The sequence below is a fragment of the Heterocephalus glaber genome, unplaced genomic scaffold (genome assembly GCF_053883595.1).
Source record: "Heterocephalus glaber isolate CG9 unplaced genomic scaffold, H.glaber_assembly_v1.0 deba00001550, whole genome shotgun sequence".
Taxonomy (NCBI): domain Eukaryota; kingdom Metazoa; phylum Chordata; class Mammalia; order Rodentia; family Bathyergidae; genus Heterocephalus; species Heterocephalus glaber.
The window spans coordinates 12,010,504-12,023,368 of NW_028258343.1; the positions used below are offsets into that span (position 1 = coordinate 12,010,504).

General features: G+C 40.3%; 1 protein-coding gene and 1 pseudogene across 8 annotated transcripts in view; one reads left to right on the forward strand and one right to left on the reverse strand.

Annotated features, from left to right (window-relative positions):
- Positions 1 to 12,865, reverse strand: part of Eya4 (EYA transcriptional coactivator and phosphatase 4) — a 144,447-nt gene that overhangs the window by 22,323 nt on the left and 109,259 nt on the right. The gene's annotated exons all lie outside the window — the stretch shown is intronic.
- Positions 8,808 to 9,497, forward strand: LOC110349475 (homeobox expressed in ES cells 1 pseudogene; annotated as a pseudogene).

A 12,865-nucleotide genomic window follows, 5' to 3' on the forward strand; every position in this document is an offset into this window, starting at 1 on the left:
CCAGATGGGTGTTAGCAGGGAGAATACGGTTTTGAATCAGGCTGACAAGTCTAGAAGAACACTATTGGTTTTGGCTGAGAAGTTATTTTGAAAGACATCAGAGGGTGATTTGGGTGGAGTGGCTGGGCCAGGCGCCAGACTGTAGGGATTTGAGAGGAGAGAAATGAAACCATTTTCAACATTCTAATAAATGCCATTTCAAGCAATGTACTTAAACTTGGGAAAATGTAATGCTAACTTACTTCAGTTTTACGGTAAGAACAGGCAACCTTAGTTGGCCCAAGAGATGTTCATCTACACCCACATGTTAATTCCCTTTGCAAGTGGAAGCCCCTCCCCATTCCCTATCTACACTGCAAGGACCCATTTTATTCTTGTATTTCCTAACATAATGCTTTGAGGGGGAAACGCTAGAGCAGGGGTGGTGAACGCATGGCACGTGTGATATTAGTTTTTCTTTTAAGACAAAAGATGTTGATGTATGAGTTTTCTTTTCTTTTTTTTTCTAAACTAAAACCTCAGTATTCAGGGTTAATTGCAGTGTTGGTGCTTGGTGATAAATAAGTGGGTTTGGGGCTGCAGTTTGGGCACTAGTCTCTAAAAGGTTCGCCCTCACTGCTCTAGAGTGTATATGTATTTGAACTGTCAATCCCTTACTCTGCATCCATTAAAACCTAGAAAACAGGAATTGCAAGCTAAAAAATAGAAATGGAGTGTCGTGGGACTTTGAGGTGACTAGGACAAAGATAAGATTTGATGTGGAAGAGAAGGCTGTGATGCTTTTCTAATTGTTTACATCTCTTCAGCAGGGATTTTTGTGGCATTTTTTTAATAGCTAATATGTCTCACTTTTCAAAAATGGATGTAGACTCATCACAGGCTTAATGGTGCCCTGGTACTGTGTTCTCAGTCCAGCTTGATTCTACTGCCAGATTCTTTTGTCGTGTCTTCAGCAACAGGACCATATGAACAACATATCCACAGATCAAATAAACTGTTTTATCCAACAAATGTGCATTCAAAAATAGAGAAAGAATCACTAAGTGCTCCTTTTCTGTCTCAAGGAATTTCAGAATTCAAGTCCCCTTGTCCTGTTTCTTTCTTTACTTTTTTTCTTCCGTACTAGGGATTGAATTCAGGGGCCTCGTGCATGCTAGGCAAACGCTCTATCACTGAGCTATATTCACAGCCTTCAAGGATACAATGCTTATTTTCTTTTGTTGTTGAAATAAACTCAGAAAGTTGCATACAAGTTTTAAGAAATGTACATTCTTTTCCTTTTGTGTTAAAAATTCTTATTGCTAGACTATTTTCTTTTTGAGAGGAGATGGGCGCTGGATAGGCAGAGGACATAGAAAACTTGTAAATATTCTGCCTAGTCATGAACCTAGGAGCAAAAAATTCTACAGAAATATCAGGAAAAATCAAATGTAATTACAGCATGAAAACACATAATTCCATTAGTGACGCTTTCTGCTTTTGAGGAATTTTCACTGATGCAAGACAATAAAACCGACTCCCACACTACACTGTTATGTTTCTGATGATTCCTGCCCTAAAGATATCTATTTCAGATGGGGTGTAGAAATATCTTACTTAAAAAGTTTTCCTTCTGGAGCACAGGTTGGTTAAACGCTTATCCTGTGAGTTGCCATTTTCCCCCTTTTTAAGTTTTCAATAAAATTATGGAATTGCTCATGTTCATTCCACACATTTTTTACATTTACAGATCAGATTTACAGGGAATGGAAGAAAACATACCATTCCTTTTTGATTGTTACCCATCAATTCCATGCTTTGGAGCCATGTAACTCTCTATGCTACCCTAACAGTGATAGGAAAATCCATGAAGAATGCATTTTGTGCATCTGATAAGCATGCAAGCAAATGTAAGTGTTTTTGAAAAAGTGCAAGAATCCTTTCACAAGCAAGCACAGCATGTGGTATGATGAGAGCTGTATTGGAGCACTCCTTTGGAACGCAGGCCCATGGCACTGGGAGGGCTGGCTGCTTGCTTTTCAAGCTGTGGCTATTCCACATCACACACTGCTGCTACAGCCAGGGCTTAGTTAGCATTTTAGCCAAATACCATTTGGTAACTGGCTAAGTTTAGGTTCGGGCTTTGTCAGGGTGTTTGCTTAGCTTCTTTAGGGCAAGGTTGTTGAAAAGGAGGTGCTGTGTCAGGGTTCCTTAGAGGTGGGCAGCGACAGTCATGCCCCGAGTCAAAGAAAACTGCCTGGAACAGGTCATAGTCTTGATTCTGACAGAATGTCTGGAGAAGCCTTAATGTCAACTACCTCATTTTACTTTTTATTATTTTCAAACTTACCAAGGAACTGGGGTAGCTAAGTCTAAGTAGGCAGATTATGGTGCTCCATTTTTCCAGCTAAAGAACCCACAGATGGCACGTGTGGCCTTTCCATGGTCCTGTGACGCTGGGCAGCCTCAGCCTTGCCAGGCTGCTGAGGAATTCCTGCCAGCGCCTGCAGTTTCACTGTTTTATCAGGCATTTGAGGGTGAAATACACTTTTGGATGGAGCCCAAGTGTTATACAGAGATGTTTCCTCATTTTCATTAGATGTTTATAGGATCACAGGCACTTTATGAATCAAGAGTTGCTGCTTTGTTTTTCCATTCACTGGAGTGAATGTTGAGCTTGGGATCTAAATATAAAGTGATAGCTAGGCCTTGGATAGAGGGGAAAAGTGGGATAATAAAAGGCTAGCAAGGTTGTGTGGAAGTTCTGATGCATATTGTACGTGCATTATAGTTCCAAAAGGATTCAAAGTGTCTACAGCAGTTTAATACAGGGCGAAACTTCTGCCAATTTATTTTGTGTGCTGCTCTATCAACATCCTGAAACTATTCCCAAGACATTGTATTGAATGTAGAGAGAAAAGGAAGAGGGAGGGAGGGAAGCAGAGAGAGAGAGAGAGAGAGAGAGGAAGAGAGAAGAGAGAAGAAATAGCCTTTTGCCTTTAAATGTGAGATACTAAGCCAGATGTTACCAGTGTACAACCAAGTCAGGATCAAGTAGGGCGCTTCTCTAAATCAAAACACTAACGCCTATTAGCTGTGTTAGCGCAGAGCATAAATTGGAGCCAGACTGTCTGTCTGTGCCTCTGCCCGGTGCCGGGCCATCAGCTGGAATTCCTCCTCCTCTTGGGACACACTGTAAAAATATCTCAGGAGAGGCAGCAATTATGTATTTTTAAAGAAACGGAGGACTTTTTTTTTTTAAAGGCTTCAAGCTCAGAACAACTTATTTCTCTGGGACCCGAAGCACATTTGTAGACACATGCAAACAGAGACAGAAGCAATCCACGCTCTTCGGGGGGAAGAAGACAATTGGCTTCAAAAGCCAAGGTGGAAATCACTCCTGGATTTCTTAGAATGCATGCACTTTTAAAATCAGTATTAAGAGATAAAATAAAATTCAGTCGCCTATCAGAAGGAAAACTTTGCAAATGAGATAGGTGTGGTGAAGGGGTGATGGGCTTGAGAGTTCAACTGTAGAGTGGCTTTAGGAACACTTCTTTGTCAACTATTCATTAAGTATCCATTATGTGTTAGACATGTTCAAATTCTGTGCAGAGAGCAGAAAACCTAGCAAGCAGAGGCCCCGTCCTTCTGGGGTTTAAATCCTTATTAGGAGAGATATGTGACAAGCCAAAACCAAGTAAATAGAAGTATTTCAGGTATTCTTCGTGGGAAAGAATCTGGACAGACTATGATGCAGCTGACAAGCAATGCGATTTCAAGGCAATGCAAGGAAGGCTCTTCTACGAAGGAGCAGAGGGCTGGGAGAGGGGAGGAGTTGGTCACACACAGATGAGATGTAAGGAAACGCGCAGAGCTGGAGGTGAGAATGTGTTTTGCTCACCTGTGTATGAGGAGGAACACAGGCAATGGGACCCAAGCCAAGAAAGGGAAGGGAAGGGAAGGAAAGGGGAAGGGAGGGTGGGGAGGGAGCAAGTACTTTAAAAAGGAGTGAGTCCTCACCTGAGTCCAGTTCAGCAGAGGCACCAGCAAGATGAGAAAGGACCACTTGCCTCAGCTACAAAGTAGTTCCTCAAACTCTGATAGAAACGTTTCCCTGGCAATATGTGGGATGAGCAGAGAAAGAAAAAAGCAACTCATGGGGGAAAGGGCTCAAGAGGCCTTTGTCATGACAGGAATATCACAGCGTGTAACTTGGTGGTGGGAAGAATCCAGAAGGGGTGACTGGTGGGCTGCCAGACAATGTCATTCCAGGAGCAGTTCTCTTGGGGGGAATGAGAAGGCCTGGAGCCAGGGCGCAAGTGAGGTGCAGGGAGAAGGCAGGGGATAGGACCACAGATGCCCAGCGCACAGATTTGGTCTTACAAAGATGGGAAATTCTCCTCCGTTAGCTTTCTTCTACCTCGGTAACCAAAGATGAGGTTTGTGTAGAATTAGGAAGGGCTTTGAAGACTGGAAGGGACAGTGGGTGTGAAATTGTCAGCTGGAAGAGTGAGTTAACCCAGCAACACTTGAGATGTGTGGCCACAGTAAATCAGTGGGCAGCTTAATCAGTGGGGACAGGTAAATCAGTAGGATTTTTGCAAGATGATTCTGATGGAGGAAAGAGCAGTACAGATCCACAGGCATTATGCCAAAGAGAGGTTACAGTGACACCCCACTACTCCACACCGGGAGGATGATATCTAAGGCACAGGTTTCTCATGAGAAACAATTGTGCAGATTTTAGACCTCTGACTGCCCAGGCCATTGAATTCAGATTCTCTGAGAGGTGACCCAGGTAGCAGCCACGTCAAAGCTCTGCAGAGATTGCAGGGTACAAACAAGACTGAGAAAGTAGGAAGTGATGACATTGCTGCTCAAAGTGCTGGTCACAGACCAGCAGAAGGCAGATTTATACACTCCCCCAGAGCTACCCAATCAGAATCCAAAGCTTAACATGATTCCAGGGTGATCATATCCCTGTTAGTATTTCAGAAGCCCCAGTATTACAGGCCTCATGATGCACTGGTAAGTAAGCCCACAGCATGGTGCCTCAGTGCAGTTTCTTCATAATTAGACTCCTCTAGAGTAAAGTGATGAATAAGAGCGCATTTCCTCACTGTCACCTCGATAAATATCATCTCTGGACTTCACTTAAGGGACCAAATGATTCATGTTGTTGCTTTCTTAGTCATATGGCCCATTACCAACTGGGGAGCTGGTAAATATGAAAATAGAGCTTATTTCTGTTCTGGATTAAAATAATTTGTTCATGGTCCACGTGTTCGATGGAAACAATACATTTTCAATGGAATAGTAGTCATTATTAACAAACAGTCAATATCCAGGAAGAGGGTCACTGCCTGATGCACTTAACACTACCAGTTTCTAGTGTCCAATGTGAAAAAACTCAATGAATAAAACACACCCAGAATATTGTACTGTATTGTATTGTTAATGTGACACTGGAATAAATATACTTCATGGAGGATTAAAGCTGTGACACGTAGCCACAGGACAGCACAAAACTTGAATGAAAAAAAACAGGTTCACTGGTGAGACTGACCATGGGAGGATGAGCCAGAAAGCTCAGGATGGGAAAAAACCAGGCTGTATGGCAGAGATGACAGTGAACAGGCCAAGCCAGGCAGCCTCAGGGCTCAAGGAGAAAGGGAGTTGGTACTTTGGAAGAAGGCTCTAAATGGATGGGTGAGACATTAATTTCAGGAAAAAGGTTTGATGAGGATTAAGGAATCTCAAGGGAAGTTCACGATCTAATCCTTCACCACTCCAAGATGTAAGTGACGATAAACTGGATAAAAGGACTGAAACTTCAAGGAATCTTATAGAAGTCTCTTCCAGAAATCTGTGGTTTGAAGCAAGCAATGCCCACAATATTTCTAGTATACTCACTTCAAGTTAAAAAATGCAATGCACCTATGTAATCTTTTTCCTTGTTCAATGTACTGCTATCAGTAACTTGGTAAGGTTGGGCTTAAATAAAAGTTAGTAAGGTATTTGCCTTTTGTGATATCACCTAGAGCCATTCAATGCAACAGAAAATAAATAATTTCTCTAAAATAAACACAGAGTTCTGAAAAAGGAGTCAGCACTTAGCCCTGTATCTCAAACTCAGAGTTTGAGAAATGTCATTGTTCTTGATTTAGCTTTATTTTTATATGTGAATGTGCTACATTTACATGCACAGTACACAAATATACATACAATCAAACGTATTATGAGCAACTATGAAAAACCGCAATTTTTCAGGTCTGTATATTCAGTTTTCATTTGCTTTTTTACATACTAAAGCCACTTTGTAGTCACCCTGGCCTATGATTTCCCTTTTGGCACATCCTGAATTCTCCACAGCACTGGGTTGAAGATCTTACACTTTGAGGTAAAACAACAGATACAAACAGAAAAAGCAAAGTTCTTCAGCAACCATTCAGAATCTATAATCCCTGATTTCTGTGGAAGTATTTATTTTGTGTTAGCAATATGCCTGAGTTTTACTGCCTTAGCCCATTTCATCTTCATATTCAAATGACTACTTTTACTGTTATTATTTTCATGTAGAAAACAACTGAGATTTACAATGGCTAAGCAGACTTACTCAAGGTCATACAAGCAGGAGGAGGCAGACCCAGAAATTGAACTCAGGCCTATTCTTTCTCCAAAACCCAAAATCATCTCCTGTGGCCAGGGGAGAGGTAATGGGCATGGGATAAACTCTGTCACATGGGTGCCTCAGATCCATGATTCTAACATTGATTAATTCTAATCACTTCCTATTAAAGCACGTAAGTCACTATTTATCTTCATAAGCCTATCATTTAAAATCCAGCCAGTGCTATTTTAGAAATTTCTTTTATGTGTGGGTAGGTTAATACAAACGCATATTGATTACCATATTATTTTCTCAGCACTACTCTTATGTAAGATGTTGTCTAAAATTAAAAAAAAAGAAAAAGATGTTGACTAAAATGAGCAAGTTGTTTTGGGAGTTTAAATTTTGATTACACATATAAAGCAACTGTTCACTTTTTCTTCAGTCTTTTTTCTGACTTGGGCTATTTCCATTGCATCCTGACTGTGGAATAACTTTAGAAAATCATAGTTTCATTGCACATGATGCGTTAACGCTCCAAAATAAATCAGATCCCTAAAGCACAATTTATTTAGTTCTCTCTACCCGCCCCATCCCCTGAAAAGGAATTACTGCAACTTAGGTAAAATAATATATACAATCAATCAGGGAATAGGCGTAATCTTCATAAACTCTAACAGATGATAGATGATTCCTGGTCTACATCCTGTCAAATTTACACACTCCTATTTTAGATTTTTGCAGTGATGAAAACTGTACGTGCCAACTGGTGCTCAGCTGCAAAACCCATCATCAGCCTCCCAGGCAGCTGAGCTCAAATGCTGAAGTCCTTCACTTGCCACCATGGTAAATAATCAGGAACAGTTCTTGGAAGAGCGAGTGTTGGCAATGGAATGGACTCAAAAGTGATAACGTAGTAGGAAGATCCTTGGAAAATTCACCTTCTTTATTTACAAGTAGAAGGAGAATTTTCCAAAAGCTTTGAAAAAGTGAATACACAAAAGTTAGTTACATAAAGCAATATATTTTGTGTCCTAAGAATTTTGTGTTTATAGGTTATGGGGATAAAATGTAAGACCAAAAGAGAATGGCAATTAAGACCATGTCAAAAAGAGTTGAGTACCAGCTGGCTGTGCCAGTTACAAATCATGGCATATGGCATCAGTGACATGGGTGGTGTTGAAAGCTATGGAAATAATGCATTAACATGACATTTGGTGTTGTTCTATTTGCCAGGTAGGGGAAAGGAAGAGAGACTGGTAAATAGGTCGGTAAGTGGTAATTTCAAGACACAGTTTTATATCACTGGCTGGTATATCTTAGCTCACCATATTTTAGGACCCTGCAGTACCCCTTTGTGCTCTGTAGCAGTAAAAACTGTCATTCTGCAAATCTGAAAACATCTGCCTTTGGTCATTTCTCAATGGGGAAATGAATGTGTATTCTTACTCAAGTTTCTCTGGCCTGGGAGGTAGGTAGATGGTATTTTTCATATCCAAGTGACACTTTTATATATTTGCCTTTTTTCATTTAATCCATCCAATAACTCTAGGAAGGAAATGGACTATGGCCACCTTTACAAGGGCAAATAGGCTCAGAGGTCAAATGATTTCCCTTTCGGCACATCCAGAAACAGGGTGATTTTCCCACATCTTGATCATTGCTCCTTCCATGAGATGACTGCCTCACAGACTGAGTCTGGAGCAAGCCCTGGACTCTGGAAACTCTTTAGTGGTGACTGAGAACAATGGAGGAGGGCACTGGTGATGTGGTAGAAATGGGGCCTCCAATTCCCTGACCTCTTCTTTCCACCTGGAACCACCGTATCCTATGTTTTGTATAAAGATGCTCTGTGGGATATATTTTGTGCATAAAGGAGTCTCTGTCTAAAAAATCTGAAAAAAATCACTGTTATACCAAAACGTTATGCTCTAAAAATGCACATTATGGAAATAAGACTGAGCTAAGAAACAGAAAGAACCAAAGACAGGTAACAATTTCAAGCACAGACAACCTTTAACATTACAAAAGTCTTTCCCCACCCAGAATGTCTGCATTTCAGTCAGTCTTCAAAACCATTAAAGAGAGGGTCGAGCGCCCTGTGCGCACGTGCTGTGGGCAAAAGCAATGCAACCTGTTCTGAAGAAGGAAGACTTTCAAGATTTCCCTAGAGGGATACATATGTTGCTTTTTTGTTTTTCGTACTGGGGATCGAACTCAGGACCTTGTGCTTGCAAGGCAGATGGTGGAACCACTGAGAGCTATAAGGTGAACTCGGGAAGAGCCCACCCCTGTGCACGTGGGGCAGAGCCGGCGGAAAGGCCAGAGCTCTCGCTGTGCAGCCTGGAAAGGATGTCTCCCAGCCTTCAGGAAGGCGCTCGGCTTAGGGTGAGCAAACCCTCACCCTGCTCCTTTTCAACTGAGAGCATCTTAGGGCTGGACCAGAAGAAAGATTGTGTTCTATCACCGAAACCTCACAGGCCCTGGGCAGATACCTGCAGCTCCTCAAGGAAAGATGGTGACCTGGGTCTACCTGTCCCAAGTCTTCCTGGTGGGATCTCATTTCCTTGCACAGTGGATCAGCCGGTGACAGAAGAAAGAGCTTTGAAATATGAACAGATCTTTTTGACCTCTGAAAGACTGTCTTTGAAAAGAGAGATGAGTTGATATGGAGGACGAAGACCAAGAACTGCCTTTACTCAAAACCAGATTGAAGTATTGGAAAATGTCTTTAAACTGCTATCCTGGCACTGATATCCAAGAAGATTTAGCTCAAAAATTGAATCTAGAGGAAGACAGAATCCAGATTTGGTTCCAAAATTGGTGAGCAAAGCTGAAAAGGTCCCACAGAGAATCACAGTTTTTAATGGTAAAAAAAAATTTCAACACAAATCTCATGGAATAGATCAGAGGAAAACTAAATAAGTGAAACTATCTCTCAATTGCAGAATGAATCAATGAAAATATCAAGTGTTTAAATGTGATGTTTTCTTTCTTGCATTTACTCCAAATACTGTCATTTTTTCTGAAAATATATTGTAAATAATTACGATTATAGCATGATACATATTATATCTGGGCACTTTTAATTACATGAAAGACCTTTCCTATATATTTTAATAAACATTTTCAAATAAACAAAGTTAATCTAATAAATCAAAATGCTAAAATCAATAAACTCATGACTTTTCCACAAGCTGAATTCCATTTACAAAGTACTTCAAATAAAATAATCTGAAAAAAAAGAGTACAGTTTACTTCAGTTATTTTCCATCAAGCACATTTTGAAATATGATTATGTTTAACTGTGTTTAACTATATTATAGAATATGATTTATTCGTGAATCCTGTTTTTAATTGATTTATGTAGTAAATCATCATATAGCAAAACAAAGCCTTCTGGCAAGCCAGTTTCTAGTTTTTTGTGTTTTATTTTTTTAAGGGAAATCATGCCAAAATAGCAATATAAAACATCACTTGTCATACAGCATTACTAATGCAGTACACAAAAGAATTAAGCTGCAAATAAATGCAAACTTTAAAAATAATTATTGAAGACTTTAGAAAACTGAGTAATTAAGTCTGATGACAGAGGACTCTTTAAAACATCTCAGGATCTTTAATATGATGGTTTGTACTAAATGACCATAAAATGCAAGCATTTCTCAAATTAATTTGACCATAGCCTTTCCTTGAGACTACTAATGAACATGTCCTAGAATTAATTTTTCCAAGAAAAGGTGTTGTTTCCATGAAAAAAAAAAAAAACTATTCTAGTCATTCTCAAAATGTGGTTCAGGACTATGAGTTATATGAGAATTTGTTTCAAATGCAAATTTTAAGCCCTATCCCAGATCTCTTAATTCAGAAATTTTGAGGGCAGGACCCAAGCTCTGCAGGTTACTGAGACTCAAAGTAAAAGCTGAGAAGCACCTCAGTCCAAGCCATGAACACAAGCATTTCTGTTTTACACACAGTAGCTCCTAAATGGTCAACTGGGTCTACCTTTGTTCTTCTAAATGTCATTCACCCCTTAGCAGACAATTATAAACCATCTTATCCTAACTCTGCCTAAAACCCTCCAACAGTTTCGAAGGCAACCAGAGAACCCCAAATACCTTGTCACAAAGGACAGGGCTCTACCTTACCTGACCTCGCCCCGCCCCTTGACCAACTCTCTGTTCTTATCTTATGCTGTTCTCCCCTTATCTGCCACTTTCTGGCCATGCTAGGCTTCACGTTCTGGGAACACCGTCTCAGGGAGCTTCTGTAACCCCTGCTAGAAGTCGCTTTCCATTCTCTCCCATCCCGCATGAGTAGCTCCTCATAACTCGGGTCTCAGCTGCAGTGTCACCTCCTCCTCTGTCACATTACCCTGGTCCTTCTGTCTAGGAACCAGCTTTATTGTCTTCATCACAGTTATCACTGCCTGAAATGAGTCTGTCTGTCTGTAAGCTCCATGAGTGTTTGTGTTAATAAATGCAGGATCACCTAGGTGGATGGAACCTGTCTATGGAACTCCAGCTTCTAGGTCACCATTTTCACATAGTTTGTGGGGAAGCTGAAGCCACTCAGTGTCCTTTCTGTCCCCTTCACAATGAGCCCTGAGCTGCATGCAGTTTGCAGCTTCACAAGATGAACTTGTGCTAACAGCTCTTCTTTAGCTATTTCTCAGTAGGCTGACGCTCATTCTGAAAGGCACTGCCTAGTTTCTTAATGGCATTAAGAAAAATATCAATAATTAAGTGACAATTAGAAAAAATGTTAATAATAACAATAAATAAGGTAATCTAAATAGTTTTATGGAATTAAATGAGTATTTCAATTTTATTATAAAAATATAACCTAAAGGATTTTTATTTTTTAAAATTGCCCTAAGTAAAAACACTGTTCTTTATGATCAATCCTAACAGACCTTCCTCCCTATAACAGAGAACAGCATAAAGAATGTGGATGTGTAATGAGACTGACCTGGTTTCCAGTATATGTAGCAGCATCTACCACTTGTGATGCTGGTCAATTTATACCTAAGTCCTCATGATCCCAATCCCCTCATCTATAAAACTTGTATCACAACAAAGGACAGCACAGTAATCATGAGAATTAGATGAGATATTTGTGAAAGTGACTACGAAGAGCTACAACTTGTTGAGTACTAATTCACAACAAATGTTCTTCTAAGTCCTTGAAATATGCTACTATTATCTTTTGCTAATGACAGATGGTGTTATTCCCGATTCACAGGTAGTAAGACTCAGGAATTAAGTAATTTGCCAGAGTTGGAAAACTGTAAGCATGAGAACTGAAATTTTCAAACTTAGTTCATCTGATACAGAAGTTCTTGCCCTTAACCATCACCTTGAAGCTCCTACAAGGCCAAATGTGGGCCCAACCGCATGAAGAAGGTAAGCGCATCTCCCTATAGCACCCTTGGCTATTTCAGTTTTCTGTGCCATCACGAGGAGCTGAGCACTGTCTGCAGCACTCTATGTCACTGAACATTTTTTCAGTTTTATGTCCTGATGGAAAAATATCCCAGGGTTGAGAGAAAATAATTAAAATTATCACAATGTGAAGGAGAGCTCACAAAATTGTCTACCTATTTTCTTATTAGCTGCAGTTACTCCTCTAGGAAATGTCCCTTATATACTGCATTTCTGGCTGATTAATTGTGCCACATAATACATCGTAGTAGGAAGGGCATGGCCTCTCCATGAGGTCAAAACAGTCTCAGGTCCAGGACTCATCTCTGCCACTGATGGTGAACTGTGCACACACATGATGGTGTTTATGAATATGTTTCCTCATCTACAGGCCAGGGAAAACACCCTACTCCTATACCATGTGACACCCACTGCTTGCACATTACAAACAATAAGTGAGGTTCGCTCCTTTCTTTCCCTCCCTTTTGGTATCCTCTGCTGTTTTATGCTTCTGGAAGCATGCACTTAAATTCTGGACTTAACATTTTCTAGACACCACCTTGCAATGATGAAAGTCATACAATCACATGAATGCCATATTTCCAGGTGGTCATCCGGAGAGGTGACAAGTTCATGTCCATGATGCCCCACTGCTGAGAGAAGTCTGAGAACTTTGCTTTTGGGATTATTCTTAGCATTGCTTTATGAGTCAATTGAGAAAAGCAGCTGCATTATTTTATGTTACTATGACACAAAGAAAGCAAACTTACATATAATGATATTTCTATCATGGTCTTTACTCATTGCCTTGAGTCCAATGATCTTACTATTTCTAAAGACCAAAATTCCC